At 39.3% G+C, this 18,638-nt stretch overlaps 1 protein-coding gene across 1 annotated transcript in view; it reads left to right on the top strand.

Moving 5' to 3' along the window:
* Positions 1-3,316: 3,316 nt before the first annotated feature.
* The window catches only part of LOC306868042 (excitatory amino acid transporter 2-like), a gene marked incomplete at its 3' end in the record, with an annotated part of 78,231 nt that continues 62,909 nt past the window's right edge, over positions 3,317-18,638 (top strand). Inside the window, exon 1 of the mRNA XM_079414029.1 lies at positions 3,317-3,449. The remainder of the gene's footprint in view (positions 3,450-18,638) is intronic.

Here is an 18,638-nt window from a genome sequence, read left to right as displayed (position 1 = left end):
CTAATAGTTATGGTCAGTGAATTTCAAACATATCTAATGCATATAAAATATTGAACTTCATTTCTACTTAAACACACGGAAATCAAGAACCAGCATATGGATCTCAACAATGGTGACAATCAACAAAATGCTTCATGCTGCAATGCATGCTGGGTAACACCATTGTAAAAACTCCCATCGTGCTCTGTAGTATGAAAAATTGTCACCACTGTTGAGGATCGTATGATAAATGTTCATGTCTAAAAGTCTGAGCCAAAAAGAAAAAAAAAAAATGTCCCCCTCCCCAATACTAAAGCATTACTGTGGTTTTGTTTGTTTTGTAGTTTTTTTTTTGCCGATCAGTAGCACTTGAATGTCGATCAATAAACCAAAAAGAGACACCACTTCATGATGTTTGTTCATCATGAGTTATAAGCAGAAAGTGTAAGTTAATCTGCTAAGGTTTGTTCCAGCATTGCACAAACGATTGATGTGAAACAACATTGCATCTACATCAAAACAAATTGCTTTGAATTAGTAAAAGGGTCAAGAGACCAACTAAAGCAAACCTAGACCACAATTATGGTGGCATCGTTTGTGTTTTTTTTTTTTTTTTCAGTTGATTCCATCCAAGGCTGTGACTGAAGATATTTGTAGTTCTTAGGTGCATTCGACTTGAAGTGGCGCTGCGCAGAATGACATCAAAGTACCACGAGAGTGATAAGAGAGCAGACTGATCCTTAAGCTTTCGACTCTCTCTCGCGGTACTTTGATGTCATACACTGATCATTCTGCACAGCGCCGCTTCAAGTCGAACACACCTTATGTGTTCCTCTTTTCTTCAGTGATGTTGATTGTTAACAGCAGGTGTTCATCACTAATGCACAATCATCATTTAATTAGTCACTTAATTATCTCATTAGCTTTAACTCTTTGAGGACTTGGGATATGACTTGAAGACTTGATTTGAAGACTTGATACCCACCTCTGGTTTCTATCTTTAATTTTGAACTCTTTAGGCGCCATGTTTTTTTGGGAAAAATGCTGGATTTTGACATCAAGATTTCAAAAGATTGTGGCTTGAAAGGGCGTAAAGATAGAGATCTACTGTAAAATAGAAAAATGTTGGGCATGACTGAAAGTTTATGAGGGGTGTAAATATACTCATCTAATTGGCATATTATGACGTCATCAAGGAATTTCATAATATTCAGGAAATAGTAGATATTGAATTGATGTTTGAACTTATTTGCATGTTTTTTTGTCTTTTTATCCTCATTCCAAATGATCAGAAAAGAGGAAACCAACAATAAAACAGGAGAAAGTAAATTATTACTACATTACTTTTAGTAAAAGGAATATGAACAGTAGCCTACTTTTTGATCAGTTCGTCAGTAATATTCAGGAACTAATAGATATTGCATGGATGTTTGAACCTTTTTTTTTTTTTTTTTTGTCTTTTTATTCTCATTCCAAATGATCAGGAAAAGAGAAAGTCAACTGTAAAACCTGAGAAAGTAGTAAATTATTACTATATTTGTAGCTGCCTGTCAGTGGCAACTCTTATATTTCAGTTCATAATATGCACTTTACAGTTAAAAGGTCAATAAATAAGTAATATATATATATATATTTATTTCATATTCATGGACTAAAACCATAGGAAAATGGGGGAACCTATTTCTCTTTTGTTTAGCTTGGGAATTATTTAATTGTTGCTCTCCGGTGCGCTACAGTTAGTATAGCCTCACGACACGAGGCCCTGCACTAGTAACATGTTGTAAGAATTACGCCTGTAAGAAGTGCTAAGAAGTTATATTGGTTTTTTGTTTAAGAAGAAGAAACTGTAACCAAGTGTATTCCTCTTGAGTTAGAGAGGCCTATGAGGTATGTGTTTTATCGTGTAAATTGGTTTGCCGTATGTGAACATGTGTAAGTTACGTGACCGTGTGTTAATGTATAATTAGCCAATTAAGTGTATTTTCTTACGTTTTGAATGTGCACTTCATTTATTCGTTTTGCATGTATTTTTTCGTTTATTATTATGAGTAAACACCACTTTTAGAGGGTTAATTTAAGTTTATGTATTTATAAATATTTTGCTAATTTAAGGGTACATCAAGATATTTAAAGGTGAAGTCTTTATTATTTCATTTTTTTATTGAAGAACAAGTAAAAAGTGAATTTCTAATTAGGCTTAAGGTGTTTATGACACACATTTAAGTTTATCTTTAAAGAGTGAAGCAATTTAAGTTAATATAGCCTCTGAGCTTAAAGTTATCATCACTATCCACTTTTCTTCCGTTAAAGCTGCAGCTGTCACCTCTGTAGCAATGCCAAAGAAAAATCTGGCATGAAAATGAATGGAGAAGACTATTTGTTCACACTATACATGGATATACCACAATTAATGCTAAACAAATGCAATGTACAGAGAAGAAGAAGAATACCAATGATATCAATGTGTGTAATAATGAAAACTCTTTAAAGTCTGGTTTTAATTGCTGTTTTTGTTTTGTTTTATTTTTGTGACCAGACATTCTATTACAATTATGCAAATGTAAGATCAAAATAACACATTTAACTGATCTGGATATAAATGTGTTTAACTGTTGTTTAATAATTACTTTGTATATTGTATTAATTTTATATTAGTTTGAAGCTTATGTTGTATTATTTGAAAGTGATAGTGTGTGTTTTGTTGACATTTGCCTAATTTGAACAATATCTAGTCACAAATTCCGTTTGAGGAAAAAAAATGCGATGGGGCCCTATTAGGATTTTTTTTTTTTTATAATTTTGTTTTTTGTTTTTTTTTCTGACTAACGTAACTGTTTTGCAAGTTTGCCAGTTGGTGGCGATTACTATACATTTTTATATGATTGTTGTAAAAACACAGATTTGTAGAACAAAAGCACGAGGCTCCACTCCTAACATTCCCTCGGTGCATCGAGAGAAGATCGTAGAAAAAGGTATGAATTAGATTTTACCAATTCATTTAAATACTGAGACCGCTTTGTTTCTCCTCATCCTTTCATCACTCGACACATTCACTTTCTTGCCTCGCTTTCCTTTCTTCTCTCTTTCCATTCTTCCATATCGGACCTAAACATTCCCACACTCGTCGCTATTTTATACGTGAAGTCAGTCAGCTGTGGTACATGTCAGTTATAAAACAATTGGCGAACGTCAGTTTATTTGATGAATGTGAGAGTGGTAGAGTGTGGCGATTGGAGGACCGGTTGATGTGAGGCGGGGCAGGAGGAGTGTAAACATCGCCTGTGTTCTCACTGAGGTAGTCTTCCCTCAGTGTGACTGTAGATGTGCTCGGAGCACCGGATTATCCAAACAGAACGCTGCACGCGCGCGCTACCAACGCGTCACATCTCACCAAAGTGCATGACAGAACCAGAGCAGAGCGTGAACAAAACACCAACAATTGCCCGTTCCTGAGTCCTCCAGGCTGACAGGTGAGATCTGTGTAGGTTAGTTACACGTGTGTGTTTCACATCAGTGGATATATGCCATTTACTCGCATTAAGATTTCCTAATGCGATCAATGTAATGTGCTTGAAATTGTTCCTGGCACCTGTTTTCTTTCTTTCTTTCTTTCTTTCTTTCTTTCTTTCTTTCTTTCTTTCTTTCTTTCTTTCTTTCTGCGTGACTGTATGAGTAAGAATGATAAAAAACTTTTAAATCAGAAAATTCTTCTTCTTGATCTTTTATTTTATTGAGCTGTAAGTGTGTTAAACTCAGGTACATTCACCTGTCATCAAATGCAGTTTACTCAAGAGATATCTGTCTTTCAACCGGAAATACTAAAATGAAATAGTAATAATCAAAAGGGAAAAAAATAGAAATTTAATTTCACTTTTCAGTGGATTCTGAGTTCATTAGGTGTGAGTGAGTATTTATTTATTTATAGGACTAGGACTGCTTGACTAATGTGTGATTTTAAAAGATATGCGAGAGATCCTTCATGCAGATAATCCAGAGTGCCAAAAGAACAAGTCCCCCATTCATTGTGTTAAGGGACTTGTGTGTGTATGTGCGCATAGATGCATAACGTGTGCACAAATGTGTTTATGCAGTAATAACATCACAGATGAATGTATTTTTATTCAAACCTTTAAACTAAACAAACAGGTTCAAACTGTTTGGACCTGACCTTTATTGAAGCTTAAAAAGGGAGCTTATTTTTGCAGGTTTTTTCATACTTTGATTTGGGGAAATGGTGGATTATGAATTATTCTGTGTCAGATGGAGACCCTTCTGTGATATCCTCCCCCACTCGTGTCATATCAGAGCCGGGAGTCAAAGGTTAGCCGTGAAGGCAGGTGTGATGGGGGTGAAATTAAGGCTGGGGGGTTGGTGTGCTCAGTCAAAATCAATGTAAAGTACATCCCCAGGGAATCCCCAGCATGCTGTCAATTCCTCTGCTATAATAAATAAATAAAATAAATAATAATGCAGGTACCTATGTTTTGAATGGGGGAGTTATATTCGGTTTAATTGTATTGAATATATACGCTGTTACATATAAGAGGAGCAATGACTGAAGGTGAAGACTGGATAATTGGGGTAGGCTTGTGTTTTTGGATACTATGAGCATCATAACCCACTCACATGCATTCTGAACACATTTCCATTTCTGAAGATTTGTTGGCTCACAGAAGACTACTGAGGAGGAAGAAATTAGACTAATTAAAGTGAAAAACAGAATGCTGAAAAATAGTGGATAGATGCTGTGAGAGAGAAATTTCAAACAGCTTAAGGGTTGTTAGAAGTGAAAAGATGAAGGAAAGAAAGGCCGAGAGACAAACAAATGTGTGTGTTTTTAGGCTTGCGTAATCCTCCTGGGAACACGCCTGTGCTGCCAAAGTGCCATCCAACTCCTTTCTCTCTGCGCTCTTCATCATTCCTTTCTTCCTCCCCCATCTCCATCTCCATAGTCTAGGTAGACTTCAAATAAATTTGGTCATGACAATGGGTAAAGATGGCATCTTGCTCTTTTAGCTGTCAGATCTCTCCTCTTCTGAAGTGCTAAAATCATTCCCGTGTGGCACACTGACACAGGATTTCCCATCGCAAGATGAGCGCCTCAGAGCTGGACTCCTAGACACTAGATATCTGTTTGTGTGGTGTTCTGCTGTGTTTAACTGAATCGCTGCGCACTTTTAGCAATGAATTGATTCATTCATATGCAATCTTGTTTTTATTGTAAAAACAAGTACACTTCCTAATTGAATGCTACCCTAATTCAGGAATTTGATATTCAGTGATAGCGATTCCTTTAGCGATTCAGTGATAATGTAACAAGTAATAAATGTACAAAATCAGCCATTTAAGCATGCTGGCGCATGATCAAATATCCACACATTCTGCAAACATATGTATGGTCTCAGGATGAACAAATAGGGACTAGGAAAATCAGACATGTTCCATCCAGGCCATTGCTGTGGCATAAACCCTATTTTAAAGTGGGATAGATGCAGCGTTTTGGTGAAAATAACAAACAGCTCTCTTCTTCTCTCACCGGCTGCATCATTTGAGCATTGCATCGTTTGATAATTGTGATTGTTGTGAGTGAATTCCAGGTCTGCGTGAGGACTGTTGACTTGTCTGGCTTAGCTGTGAATTCTTTGAATGAATGCAGAGGTGCCCAGTGTTGTGTTGTGTAAAGTTGGTTCTTCAACACACGCTCCCGGAATCAAACGATGTGAATCAGTGTGTTCACGCTACGGTTTGTGCATTGTGCAGCCGTTAGTGGAAAGATGAACATTCTGATCCATAAATCACACACTGGAAGAAAGAGGGCTCTCCTCTCTCCTCATCACTTGTTGGCAGTCCTATCCAGCCCCATCCCAACCCCAGAGGCATGAAACCTCTCCTCGCCTCAAAGCCACCATTTCCACTCCAGACTCTAATAGGCCTTTAAGGTAGCTTTGTGAGCATCTTTGTGTGCACTGTCGGAGATCGCAGGGCATTAATTTCACTCTTGAGCATGTAAATAAGCGAATGTGTGGGAGCGTAGAGCCATTACTCACTTCATCCGAGAGAGCTTCATCACCCTCGCCTTCTCTTCACGGACATGCATGAGAATCTCAGCAGCGCACACAATGCCAGCTCTCAGAATGGCACCCTATGCCCATCTCCGTCGGCTTCCGGAGGGCCTCCATCTCTGTCTGTCTCTCCCCCTTCCCATGGCCGCTGGGGGAACACAGGGGCACGTTGTGTTTACCTCCGGCTGTGGCCAACGGAACACAAAACAATCCCGTTCATTGCCTGTTTGTCAACCCCGAGGCTTTTGAAAGCCAACGAAAAAGAGAGATGAGAAAACAATTAAAAGACCCTCTTGAATGCTGCACTAACATTTTCCCAACTCAGGGAGCCTGTGAACAGGGATGGAGCCTCTAAACTGCTCCATTATTTCTCAGTACTTGGCATGATGCTAGAGCTGCTTGTGTTTGAATGGACGACTCCACACAGAGGCCTTTTGTGCGGAAACTTGGCTCAGCACACATGCACTGCTTAATTAAGATCTATCTATCTATCTATCTATCTATCTATCTATCTATCTATCTATCTATCTATCTATCTATCTATCTATCTATCTATCTATCTATCTATCTATCTATCTATCCGATCAGGTCAACTGATGGCCACGTTCCTTCATTATAAAAGTAATAATGTAATGGCAAAATAGTGTTAAATATACCACACAAGGCTGTTTTGACATGTTCACATGCTCAAAAAATATTGTCTGTTTTTTTTATGACTTAAACATTACATACATATAATAAACTGAGTTGAACAATCTTAAATTGATTTCATATTTTGAATTGATCTTTTATACAGATAAATTCTAATTTTCAATCATAATGGTTTAAAAAAAGTGAAAACATAAGCTTTTCCTAAGTGATTTAGTTTTTTTAACATTTGTGCATCAGCGTTAAAATAATATCACATAATGGTTCACCCAGCTGAAAACACAAAGCAGAAATGACATGTATGGCTAGATACTAACAGCATGCACCAGCACAAACCCTCTTTTGGTGTTAAAAAACGATTGTCAGGTTTTATTAAAGACGCACAGTGAAAAATTAGCACTAAAAAGCCAGGAAAGTTATTTTTGCTGCATATGCACTTGTAGAATTTTCCCTTCGCAAAAATGTGAAAGTAGAGTATTTAAATGAATCGTGCAACATAATTTACTAAGGTTTGCACTAGTCAATATACTGGTCTTTGTTCCATTATTTAAAGGGATCACCCAAAAATGATAATTCTGTCATTAATTACTCACCCTCATGTTTTTCCAAACCCTTTGTTCATCTTCAGAACACAAATTAAGATATTTTTGATGATATCTGAGAGCTCTCTTAACCTCCATAGACAGCAACACAACTGAAATGTTCCCAGACCATAGCAAGGATATCTGTAAAATAGACCATGTGACATTCGTGGTTTAACCGTAATTTTACGAAGCTATGAGAATACTATTTGTGCACAAAGAATAAAAAAATAATGACTTTATTCAACAATTCTTCTCATCCCATCTGCAGCGGGATATTTTTATTATCTTTGTTTTCTTTGAGCAAAAAAAGTATTCTCGTAGCTTCATAAAATTACAGTTGAACCCTTAATGTCACATGGACTATTTTAACAATGTCCTTTCTACGTTTCAGGACCTGGGAACATTACAGTTGCGTTGCTCTCTATGGAGAGTCAGAAAGCTCTTGGATTTCATCAAACATATTTTAATTTGTGTTCTGAAGATGAACAAAGGTCTTACAGGTTTGGAACAACATGAGGGTGATGACAGAATTTCATTTTTGTTTGAACTATCCCTTTAACACCCTAATTCACAAATTCATCTACCCATCCAGTCCTGATGGATAATGGTAAATGAACTTGACTTGCTGTCCTCGATGGGGTCTCGAACCCGAGGCTCACAATGACTGTTGCTTATATAGGCTCGTAATGATGATTGACAGCACTGAATGATTAGACTCCTCCCAAACCAACGTTTAAAACCTTTTATTAAGTGCCTGTGTTGTTAGTAGATCACCTGCACTTGATTATCATCGAAATGTGTGAAGTCATTATCCAAAACCATTACAGATTTACTTGAATTGTTATTTCAGAATAGATTGAGATTTCTAGAAAAAAAGCATAATCTTTCAGATATACATGCATAGTCCATAAATATCCATGGCCTGTTTACACTTAGCCACTTCTCACGTCCTCTTTGATTGGATAGCTATTCAATCACAAAAAGACCAGGGGCTTCATGTATAAAACTTAATTTCTTCCTAAAAGTGTGCGTATGCACAAAAGCCCGATTTTGCTTAAACACTAAAGTTTTCAGGTTTGTAAAAGTGCATACTCCAAAACCTGCTCCAGATTCACTTTAGAAATCCTGGTCAGCGGAGGACTGCATCCTCATCCCGTTTCCTCCTAAAATAACCAGATATGGAGCTTACAATGCCTAGTTTTACTATGCAGACCCTTATCTTTAATGCATATTCTATATTCCATTCTGTCTGTGTTGCTAAGCCATACACATTGTCAGAGCTAAGTGTGCATCATTGATCATTGAAGTGCAAAAATATGAATTCTGCTATGTAGAACACAATGTAAAGAGGAATTATCATGCAGTCAAGTTCAAAAGAAAAACAGAGTTTAAAATCCTTTTGGGCGTACGAAACGTTAGGGTTAGGGCCCAGCTGTAAATGTGCCAAAAATAAACGTACTGTATACATATAAATGTGCATATTCTGTTTACCTACTGTTGAAATCTCTATTTAAAAAGCCCGACATGATACACACTTTAGCTAGCAAAAAGTAAAATAAAAAATTAGATGGAGCAAAATTGAAATTTCAACTATATTACCACTATTTTAGGCATTATGGTTGATGTAGTCCTTATGAACACCACCCTATAGACTACAGCAGCCTGCACTTCAACTGAGTGCCGCAAAATGTAAAAATTTGATTATAATTCAACAATGTTCGATCGCGTCTCCTGCCTTCCTAAATGCAATTTAGCGCTTTCAGCTCAAGCCAGCAGACATGAATGGCTTTGAGTATTTGCAGTATAGTGATTGTGAAGTGAGGGGCAGTATTTCACGAGCGACAGGGCTCTGTTGCACTTCTGTACACTGTAAAACCCAACAAGTTAGGGTAACTCAAACTGTTTGAGTAAACAAATTCCCCTTGGTTTAAACCATGTAAGTGTTAAAACTTGCAGTTAAGTAATTAAGTGATTAATTAAGTGCTGATTGAGCATTAGTGATGAACACCTGCTGTTAACAAACAGAATCACTGAAGTAAAGAGAAACACCATCGCCTTAGATGAAATCAACTGAAATAAAATGCATTAAATCTCTCAAAATCTGATTAACGTTTGGAAAGCCCTTCATATTAGCTGACTGTTACTATAATCAATACAACATCCATTTAAGTAAAGATCAGACATACAACCAGTCTATGTCCACTCTCAAGAAAATTAGTTCATAACAGATGATTGCCATTATAAACACGTAATAATCAACTACTGATCACTTTCTCTGGGCTTTTGAGCTGCAGCAAATATGCTAGAGGAACACATGCTTACAACAACCAGAGAAAAAGAAGATACAAATAAACTCAAGGGTCAAGAGCCCAACTAAAGCAGACACTGATCTCTAACATGGTTACTTCAAATTAAAATAAATCAACATCTAAACCTTAGTTAATTCTCAATAAGATCTTCTGTAGATGTCTGACAGAAATAAAGTCAGTCTGGTTATTAATAAGTGGAGCTGGTGATGCTGATTGTTTAGATCTTGAGATTTAATGTATTTTATTTCAGTTGATTTCAGTTAGTTGTTGTTCTTGTGTTTCTCTTTCTGTCAGTGATTCTGGTTGTTAACAGCAGGTGTTCATAACTAATGCAATCAATCAGCACTTAATTAATCACTTAATTACTTAGTGAACAGCTGAAATAAGTTCAGAGCACTCATAATTGTTAGTTTAAAAAAACTTAAATGGTTTAAGACTTAGGCCCGGTTTCATAGACAGGGTTTAGCCTAAACTAGGATTAGGCCATAGTTCAATTAGGACATTTAAGTCATTTTTATAAACATGCCTTAGAAAAAAGCATTACTGGTGTGCATCTTCAGACAAAACAAAGGCACTGACATGTTTTAAGATCAGTTAGTGCAAGTTTATTTCAGTTGAAACAGCTCAGATTTACATTTTAGTCAAGGACTAGGCTTAAGCCTGGTCTGTGAAACCGGGGGAATAAGTTTCATCAAACGGTTTGAGTTACCGTGACTAGGGCTGGGTATCGTTCAAAAAATGTTCGATATCGATACCGATACCTTGAGTTCGATAACGGTTCCTGAACAATACTTTTTTCGATACCAATTTTATGAAAACAGTTTTAACAAGATTACATTATCTCCAAAAACTTTTTTTGAGATAATGATTTTTTTTTGTTGAGATTTTTTCAAAAAATTTTGAGATTTTTTTTTTTTCAGCTTGTTGACATGTATACAGACTCAAAGACTCATCTACTGAGCCACTGCACAAAGGAAGAAAATATAGCCAACACAATAAATCAGTACAAATAATTTTAATAAAGCTCAAATAGTTTTCAGTTTACACTAGTGCGTGCTCGTTTTAAAACGCATAGCTCAGACAGAATCATCATTTCTATTCATTTATTCTAGGTTGTTAAAGACTTCAAGAAATGTAAAATCTTTATCCACTTTCATAAGAGGATGTTTTATTTTCTTTCACAATATGTTTTATTGTTATTAAATTCTATGTTGTAGTATGTCTAATTATTTGAATGCATAAAAACGACTTAGTTTATTCAAATTTATTTTTCCTCAGAAATTCTGTGTTCTGTATCTGGTTTTCAAATGAAGGCATAAAACATTAATTTCATTTTTCTTTTAAACTATTGAAAATAAAACTTTATTTATTTATTTTGGCAAACAAAATTTTACTATTAAAATTAAAACATGGAAGAAATGTTGTGTGATCATTAATTAAAAAATAAGAGTTTTAATAATTGTAATAGTAGCCTAGTAGTAGTAGTATGTACACTCTGCTGAACAATATTAATTTATTTCTGCCTCAGTGTCTTCCAAATTAATCCGAACTTTTATTTTGACGGGTTTTCACACACTTCAGTTGTGTGTGTATATGATATGACGCAAGTTTTTCTCAAATCAAACGGTAAAATGCTCATGAAGTGACTCTCAGAGCAGCTCTAGAGCTCTTGTTCATGTGTACACCCTGGGCGAGACCCCTTTCGAGCGACCCCCCCCCCAACCAACCCCCTCCCACACACACAAAAAAATAACAAACATAGTTCTGCACAAACAGTTATATTTTATTATAACAACATAAGTGATAATCTCTCAACTGCACAAATCCTTCATTAGAAAGCCAGACTTAAGAGAATTAAGTTATTAACTATTGCAATTTAAACAGCAAACACACTTTTTAAGGTGCACAATTTCCACCTTCAACATTGCCAAAGGACAATGAACACAATTCTGCACAAAATATGAGTATAAGTTCTCAGAACTTAAATAAATATACACTATATTAATATGCCAAAAATATATACAATCAGATATATAAAAAGTAACAAAAGCAGAGAGCAACAATATTATTATCAACAAAAAATATTAAGAATATTATACAAATAAAATATAGAATAAATATTCTAAATAGCACAAATTCTTCATCGCACAAATGTGAAAAAACACTAAAGAGGGCATAGGCCCAGAACAGAAAACAAACTAAAACCTGACCTTTCTGGCCTTCCTTGATGCAAAATCATCAATGATGTCATCGTATGCAATCCGCTCCCTATTAAGTGATTGATACTGATGACGGCAAGCAGAGGTGGGTATCAAGTCTTCAAGTCATATCCCAAGTCCTCAAAGCGTTAAAGTTAATGAGATAATTAAGTGACTAATTAAATGATGATTGTGCATTAGTGATGAACACCTGCTGTTAACAATCAACATCACTGAAGAAAAGAGGAACACATAAAGTGTGTTCGACTTGAAGCGGCGCTGTGCAGAATGATCAGTGTATGACATCAAAGTACCGCGAGAGCGATTCGAAAGCTTAAGGATCAGTCTGCTCTCTTATCACTCTCATGGTACTTTGATGTCATTCTGCGCAGCGCCGCTTCAAGTCGAATGCACCTAAGAACTACAAATATCTTCAGTCACAGCCTTGGATGAAATCAACTGAAAAAAACAAAGAAAAAAAAAAACCACACACGATGTCACCATAATTGTGGTCTAGGTTTGCTTTAGTTGGTCTCTTGACCCTTTTACTAATTCAAAGCAATTTGTTTCCAACTAGTTGCAATGTTGATTTACTGCAATCGTTTGTGCAATGCTGGATCAAACCTTAGCAGATTAACTTACACTTTCTGCTTATAACTCATGATGAACATCTACGACAAGATGGCGGCGCGAACACATCGCGAGGCTCAGCGTCTTACCAGATTTTGGAAAATAGTGTTAATTTACCTGGTTATTTCACTCGTGTTCGCGCGATCCAGTTATGCGAACTACAGCTATAGTAAACAATCACTTTTGGACATTAACAAACAGTGTTCCAACATAGTTTTAGATCATCCTTTCGACTTCAGCGAACTCCCGCCGGAGCTACTGAGATCACCGCGGACAAGCGGATCACTCGTACCGACCGGAAGTGCTCAGCGTCGGCGTCGAGACCGTAAACAAAGACGGGGAAAGCGTGGAGGGCTGCGTGCTAAGCTAAGGCTAAACCCACATCGACCAGCTCTGCCCAGCATCTTCCTTGCCAATGTACGGTCTCTGATGAACAAGATGGACGAGCTAAAGATCTGGACCCTCACACAGAAATGGCTTATGGACTGTAATGTTATGTTCTTCACTGAAACATGGCTCTGCAACGATGTCCCAAACAGCGTGGTGCATATGGATGGACGCTCTCTCTTCAGGGCTGACAGAGTAGCAGCAACCTCTGGTAAAAACAAGGGTGGTGGAGTATGCATTTATGTAAATAAATCATGGTGTAAAGACTCTGTCATTGTTGATACCTACTGCTCTGCTGAGCTGGAGTTCCTGATTATCAAGTGCAGGCCATTCTATCTACCACGTGAGTTTACTTGCATTGTTGCTGCTGCAGTTTATGTACCTCCGGACGCTAATGCTAACGTGGCTATGAAAGAACTCTGTGCTGCTATTAGCAAATTACAAACCCTGCACCCGGATGGAGCCTTTATCGTTGCTGGGGACTTCAATCACTGCACTCTTAGATCTGTTCTCCCTAAATTTAATCAAAATGTCTCCTGCACTACAAGAGGACATAAAACATTGGACCACGTTTATACTAATGTGAGTGATGCCTACAAAGTCACACCCCTTCCCCAATCAGAAGCCCTGGATGAACAGAGAGGTTCGCCTCCTGCTCAAAGCAAGAGATGCAGCCTTCAGGTCTGGAGACCAAGAGGCTTACAGCTCAGCCAGAGCCAACCTGAGGAAGGGTATCTGCCAGGCCAAACTCACACACAAACAGAAGATTGAAGATCACTTCAATTCTTCAGACCCCCGGCGTATGTGGCAAGGCATACAATCTATCACGGATTACAAACCACCTAACTCTGTGCCCCCCTCCAGCTCTGCCTCCCTCCCAAACGAGCTCAATCACTTTTATGCTCGTTTTGATCAAAATAATAAGGAGATCTCACTCAAAGCTGAGCATCAACCCAGTGAACTGCCTCTCACACTCTCCACATCAGATGTCTACTCCACTCTGCGTAAGGTGAATGCACGGAAGGCAGCTGGCCCTGACGGAATACCTGGTCGTGTGCTTAAAGCCTGTGCGGAGCAGCTAGCTGAGGTCTTCACGGACATTTTCAATCTGTCCCTGGCCCAAACAACTGTCCCCACTATCTTCAAAACCTCCACCATCGTACCAGTACCGAAACACTCCACTGCCTCGGTCCCTAACGACTTCCGTCCTGTTGCACTCACCCCCATCATTGCCAAGTGTTTTGAGAAACTGGTTGCATCCCACCTAAAATCCTGTCTCCCTGCTACACTGGACCCATTTCAATTTGCCTATCGCCACAATAGGTCAACAGAGGACGCCATCTCAACAGCGCTTCACTCTGCCCTCACCCACCTGGACAGTCAAAACACACATGTGAGAATGCTGTTCATGGACTTCAGTTCTGCATTTAATACAGTAGTCCCCTCCAAGCTGATCTCCAAGCTCAGCCAGCTTGGAATCAGCACACCCATCTGCAATTGGATTCTAGATTTTCTGACTAACAGACCTCAGTCCGTCAAGTTAGATAACCTCTCCTCCTCCATCATCACCCTGAACACCGGCGTGCCACAGGGCTGCGTACTGAGCCCTCTCCTGTACTCCCTCTTCACCCATGACTGTGTTCCTGTTTATGGCTCCAACACCATAATCAAATTTGCAGATGACACCACGGTGGTAGGTCTGATCAAGGATGACGATGAATCAGCCTACAGGGATGAGGTGCAGCACCTGGCTGTATGGTGTGCCACCAATAATCTACAGCTAAACACCCAGAAGACAAAGGAGATCATTGTGGACTTCAGGCGGACTAGGAGTCATGCACACACACCCATCTACATCAACGGAGCTGAAGTGGAACGTGTGTCGAGTTTCAAGTTCCTTGGCATCCACATCTCTGATGACCTCACCTGGTCCCATAACACCTCTACTCTGGTCAAAAAGGCACAGCAGCGCCTTTACTTCTTAAGGAGCCTTAAGAAAGTTCACCTGAATCCCAGGATCCTTGTGGAATTCTACCGCTGTACCATTGAGAGCATACTCACGAACTGCATCTCAGTATGGTACAGCAATTGCTCCGCATCTGACCGCAAAGCACTCCAGCGGGTGGTGAAAACTGCTCAACGGATCACCGGCACCCAGTTAACTTCCATTGAGAACATTTATTATAAGCGCTGTCTGGGCAGGGCAAGAAACATCATCAAGGATGCCTCTCACCCTAACCATGGACTTTTCACCCTCCTTCCATCCGGCAGGCGTTACAGGTGCCTACGCTCTCGCACTAGTAGGCTCAGGAAGAGCTTCTTCCCCGAGGCTGTGACACTTCTGAACGCCACACCACCAATCTAACCTGCACCTGCTTATTACTGCACTGGTCACAGTACTTTACACACATGCATTTGCACTACTCATATTTTGCACAGACTGCACATTGTCAAAGTCATTACACTATAAACTGTCTAAAGTTGTTACTGTACAAGCACAGTAAACTATTTTTATAAAATATTGCACTACTGCTATTTTGCATAGAATACATTGTTCTATCAATACACTCATCCAGCTGTATTTATTTATTACCACTGTTCTCACGTTTCTGCTGTTCATAATGTGTATATATGATCTGTAATCTATATAATCTACATTGCTCTGTTCATAATGTACATACAATCCCATACATTTTATTCCTATTTTATATTCTGTATATACTCTGCTCAATACTGTATATAGCAATTCCACTGTATATTCTGTAAATCATATCTTCACTTACTCTGCACTTATACGTATATAAAACACTATATTCTTGCACTTCTGGTTAGATGCTAACTGCATTTCATTAGCTCTGTACTTGTACTCTGCATAAATGACAATAAAGTTGAATCTAATCTAATCTAATCTAACAAGCATCATGAAGTGGTGTCTCTTTTTGGTTTATTGATCGACATTCAGGTGCTACTGAACGGCAAAAAAAACTACGAAACAAACAAAACCACAGTAAGTGAAATGACATTCAACCAAGTATGGTGACCCATATTCGGAATTCGTGCTCTGTATTTAACCCATCCAACGTGCACACACACACAGCAGTGAACATACACCCGGAGCAGTGGGCCGCCATTTTATGCTGCAGCGCCCGGGGAGCAGTTGGGGGTTCGGTGCCTTGCTCAACTCAGTTGTGGTATTGAGGGTGGAGAGAGCGCTGGACATTCACTCCCCCCACCTACAATTCCTGCCAGCCGGGGACTCGAACCTTTGGATTATAAATCCTACTTTCTAACCATTAGACCACAACTTCCCCTAAAGTAATGCTTTAGTATTGGGGAGGGAGACAATTTTTTTTTCTCTTTTTGGCTCAGGCTTTTAGACATGAACATTTATCATACGATCCTCAACAGTGGTGACAATTTTTCATACTACAGAGCACGATGGGAGTTTTTACAATGGTGTTACCCAGCATGCATTGCAGCATGAAGCATTTTGTTGATTATCACCATTGTTGAGATCCATATGCTGGTTCTTGATTTCCGTGTGTGTTTAAGTAGAAATGAAGTTCAATATTTTATATGCATTAGATATGTTTGAAATTCACTGACCATAACTATTAGAGCAACACTTTCTTTGCATGCTGTGATTTCACAGGATTGATTATGAAAAACTTTAACATATAAATGAAACGATAGTGATTTTGATTATAATCATGCCAGCTCATCATGACTGTCTCACCATATAAAAAGAGCTAATAGCTATTCACTGTATAGCACTGACCTCTCTGCTTTACAACAACACATGCATTGTTACAGATAGATATCTAACACAGGAGTCAAGGGCCAAGAGCCCAACTAAAGCTAACACTGATCTCCATGATGGTGGCATCATTTTAACCAATAAAACATCAACATCTGATTCTCTGTAATTCTCAATAACAGCAGGTGTTCATCACTAATGCACAATCATCATTTAATTAGTCACTTAATTATCTCATTAACTTGAACTCTCTGAGGACTTGGGATATGACTTGAAGACTTGATTTGACTTGAAAGTCCCACCTCTGACGGCAAGTCCAGTGAGCCGTTCCTGGGACATGGTGGACCTCAGGTATGACTTGATCAACTTCAGTTTTGAAAAGCTCCTCTCTGCTTGAGCCACAGTGACTGGCAGAGTAAGTGCAATCCTGAGAGCAGTCCACAAGTTGGGGTAGATCTCCGATAGATCCTTATCATCCATAAAAGTGATAAGCTCAAGGAGGCTCATGGTCTTTGATGGCAGGTCAGGGAAGTTCTTAATTTCCTGCACAAGCTCTCTACTGTCCAAATCAGAGTGCCCCTTAAAGTGCAGTGTGGTGCCAAGTGCCTCGCATTGATCTGTCAGCTCCACACCTGCAAGACTTGGGAAATTGGTCAAAACTCAGAATTTCTTTCCTACATTTTTCAATGTCGAAAATCTCTCTTTGTTGGCTGACGTGGCTGCATCAACGACAACATTGAAGAATCCAACATCCAACTTCCTAAGTGCATCACTGAAAGGCTCATCAAGTGATTCATATGAGAAGTGGCGCTTTGTGGACCTCAGCCTTTTTTGTTTTAATACAGCCTCCACATTCATATCTTCACAAATCTCTTTGGCCACCATCTGTGCAGTAACAAAGCCAGTTGCCCTGTAGCTCTGGAGATCTCGCTCAGTCTTCTTCAAAAGACTCACGGCTAGGTCCACATGCATGTTAGGAGACTGCATGAGTTTGCTGGCATGCTGTATTGCAGATAGCATGTCATACCAAACAACCGTGCAGATGCTGAAGCGGTACGACCCCACCTCTTCAGACAAAGACTGGGCCTGAGCCTTTATAGCAGGGTCTTTGGTGTGGTCTCTCACCTCAATTAAAGCCTCTCTCACGGCAGCTCCCTGGTACCTCATGGGCTCGACGCTCTTGACCTTGCTTTCCCACCTTGTTTCTGCCCACATCTTTAAGGTGATGCTCACATGGTTCTTCAGTATGGCCCATCTTTGGGTGGAGGCTGAAAATAATGTGTACAGCTTTTGCAGGACACCAAAGTAACTTAAAGCATCAACAGATCCCTTAGCAGCATCACACACAACTAAATTCAATGTATGTGCACCACATGGCACAAACAGAGCTCGGGGATTCTTTTCTAAGAGTCTGGCTTGAACTCCCTTATTTTTGCCTTTCATGTTTGCCCCGTTGTCATATGACTGTCCTCTGCAGTCTTCAAAAGGAATTCCCAACTCCTCAAGTCTCGTCAGGATCATGGATTGCTGGCCTGTGGACTCCTCTGCCTCCAAAAATCCCATAAAATGTTCCCTGATATGGGGCTTCTCCATCAGTGACACCACTCTAATGACCACTGACAACTGTTCTGTGTGGCTTATATCTGGGGTGCAGTCCAGAATTATTGAAAAAACTTTGCCTGCTTGATGTCATCCACTTCCCCACTTGGGGAAGTCGTGGGGGGAAGTCGTGGCCTAATGGTTAGAGAGTCGGACTTGTAATCAAAAGGTTGTGGGTTCGAGTCTCGGGCCGGCAGGGATTGTAGGTGGGGGGAGTGAATGTCCAGCGCTCTCTCCACCCTCAATACCACGACTGAGGTGCCCTTGAGCAAGGCACCGAACCCCCAACTGCTCCCCGGGCGCTGCAGCATAAATGGCTGCCCACTGTTCCGGGTGTATGTTCACGGTGTGTGTGTGTGTTCACTGCTGTGTGTGTGCACGTTGGATGGGTTAACACTAGAAATCCCAGAGTTTTTTAACCCTCCTTTAGCCAAGGGGATGCTAACTGGCTAGTCTTTTGGCTATCATTAGCATCTATTCATGTG

Source organism: Barbus barbus (genome assembly GCF_936440315.1).
Source record: "Barbus barbus genome assembly, chromosome: 50".
Classification (NCBI taxonomy): domain Eukaryota; kingdom Metazoa; phylum Chordata; class Actinopteri; order Cypriniformes; family Cyprinidae; genus Barbus; species Barbus barbus.
The sequence above is the reverse complement of the archived record's forward strand: the minus strand, read 5'-3'. Positions and strand labels throughout refer to the sequence as shown.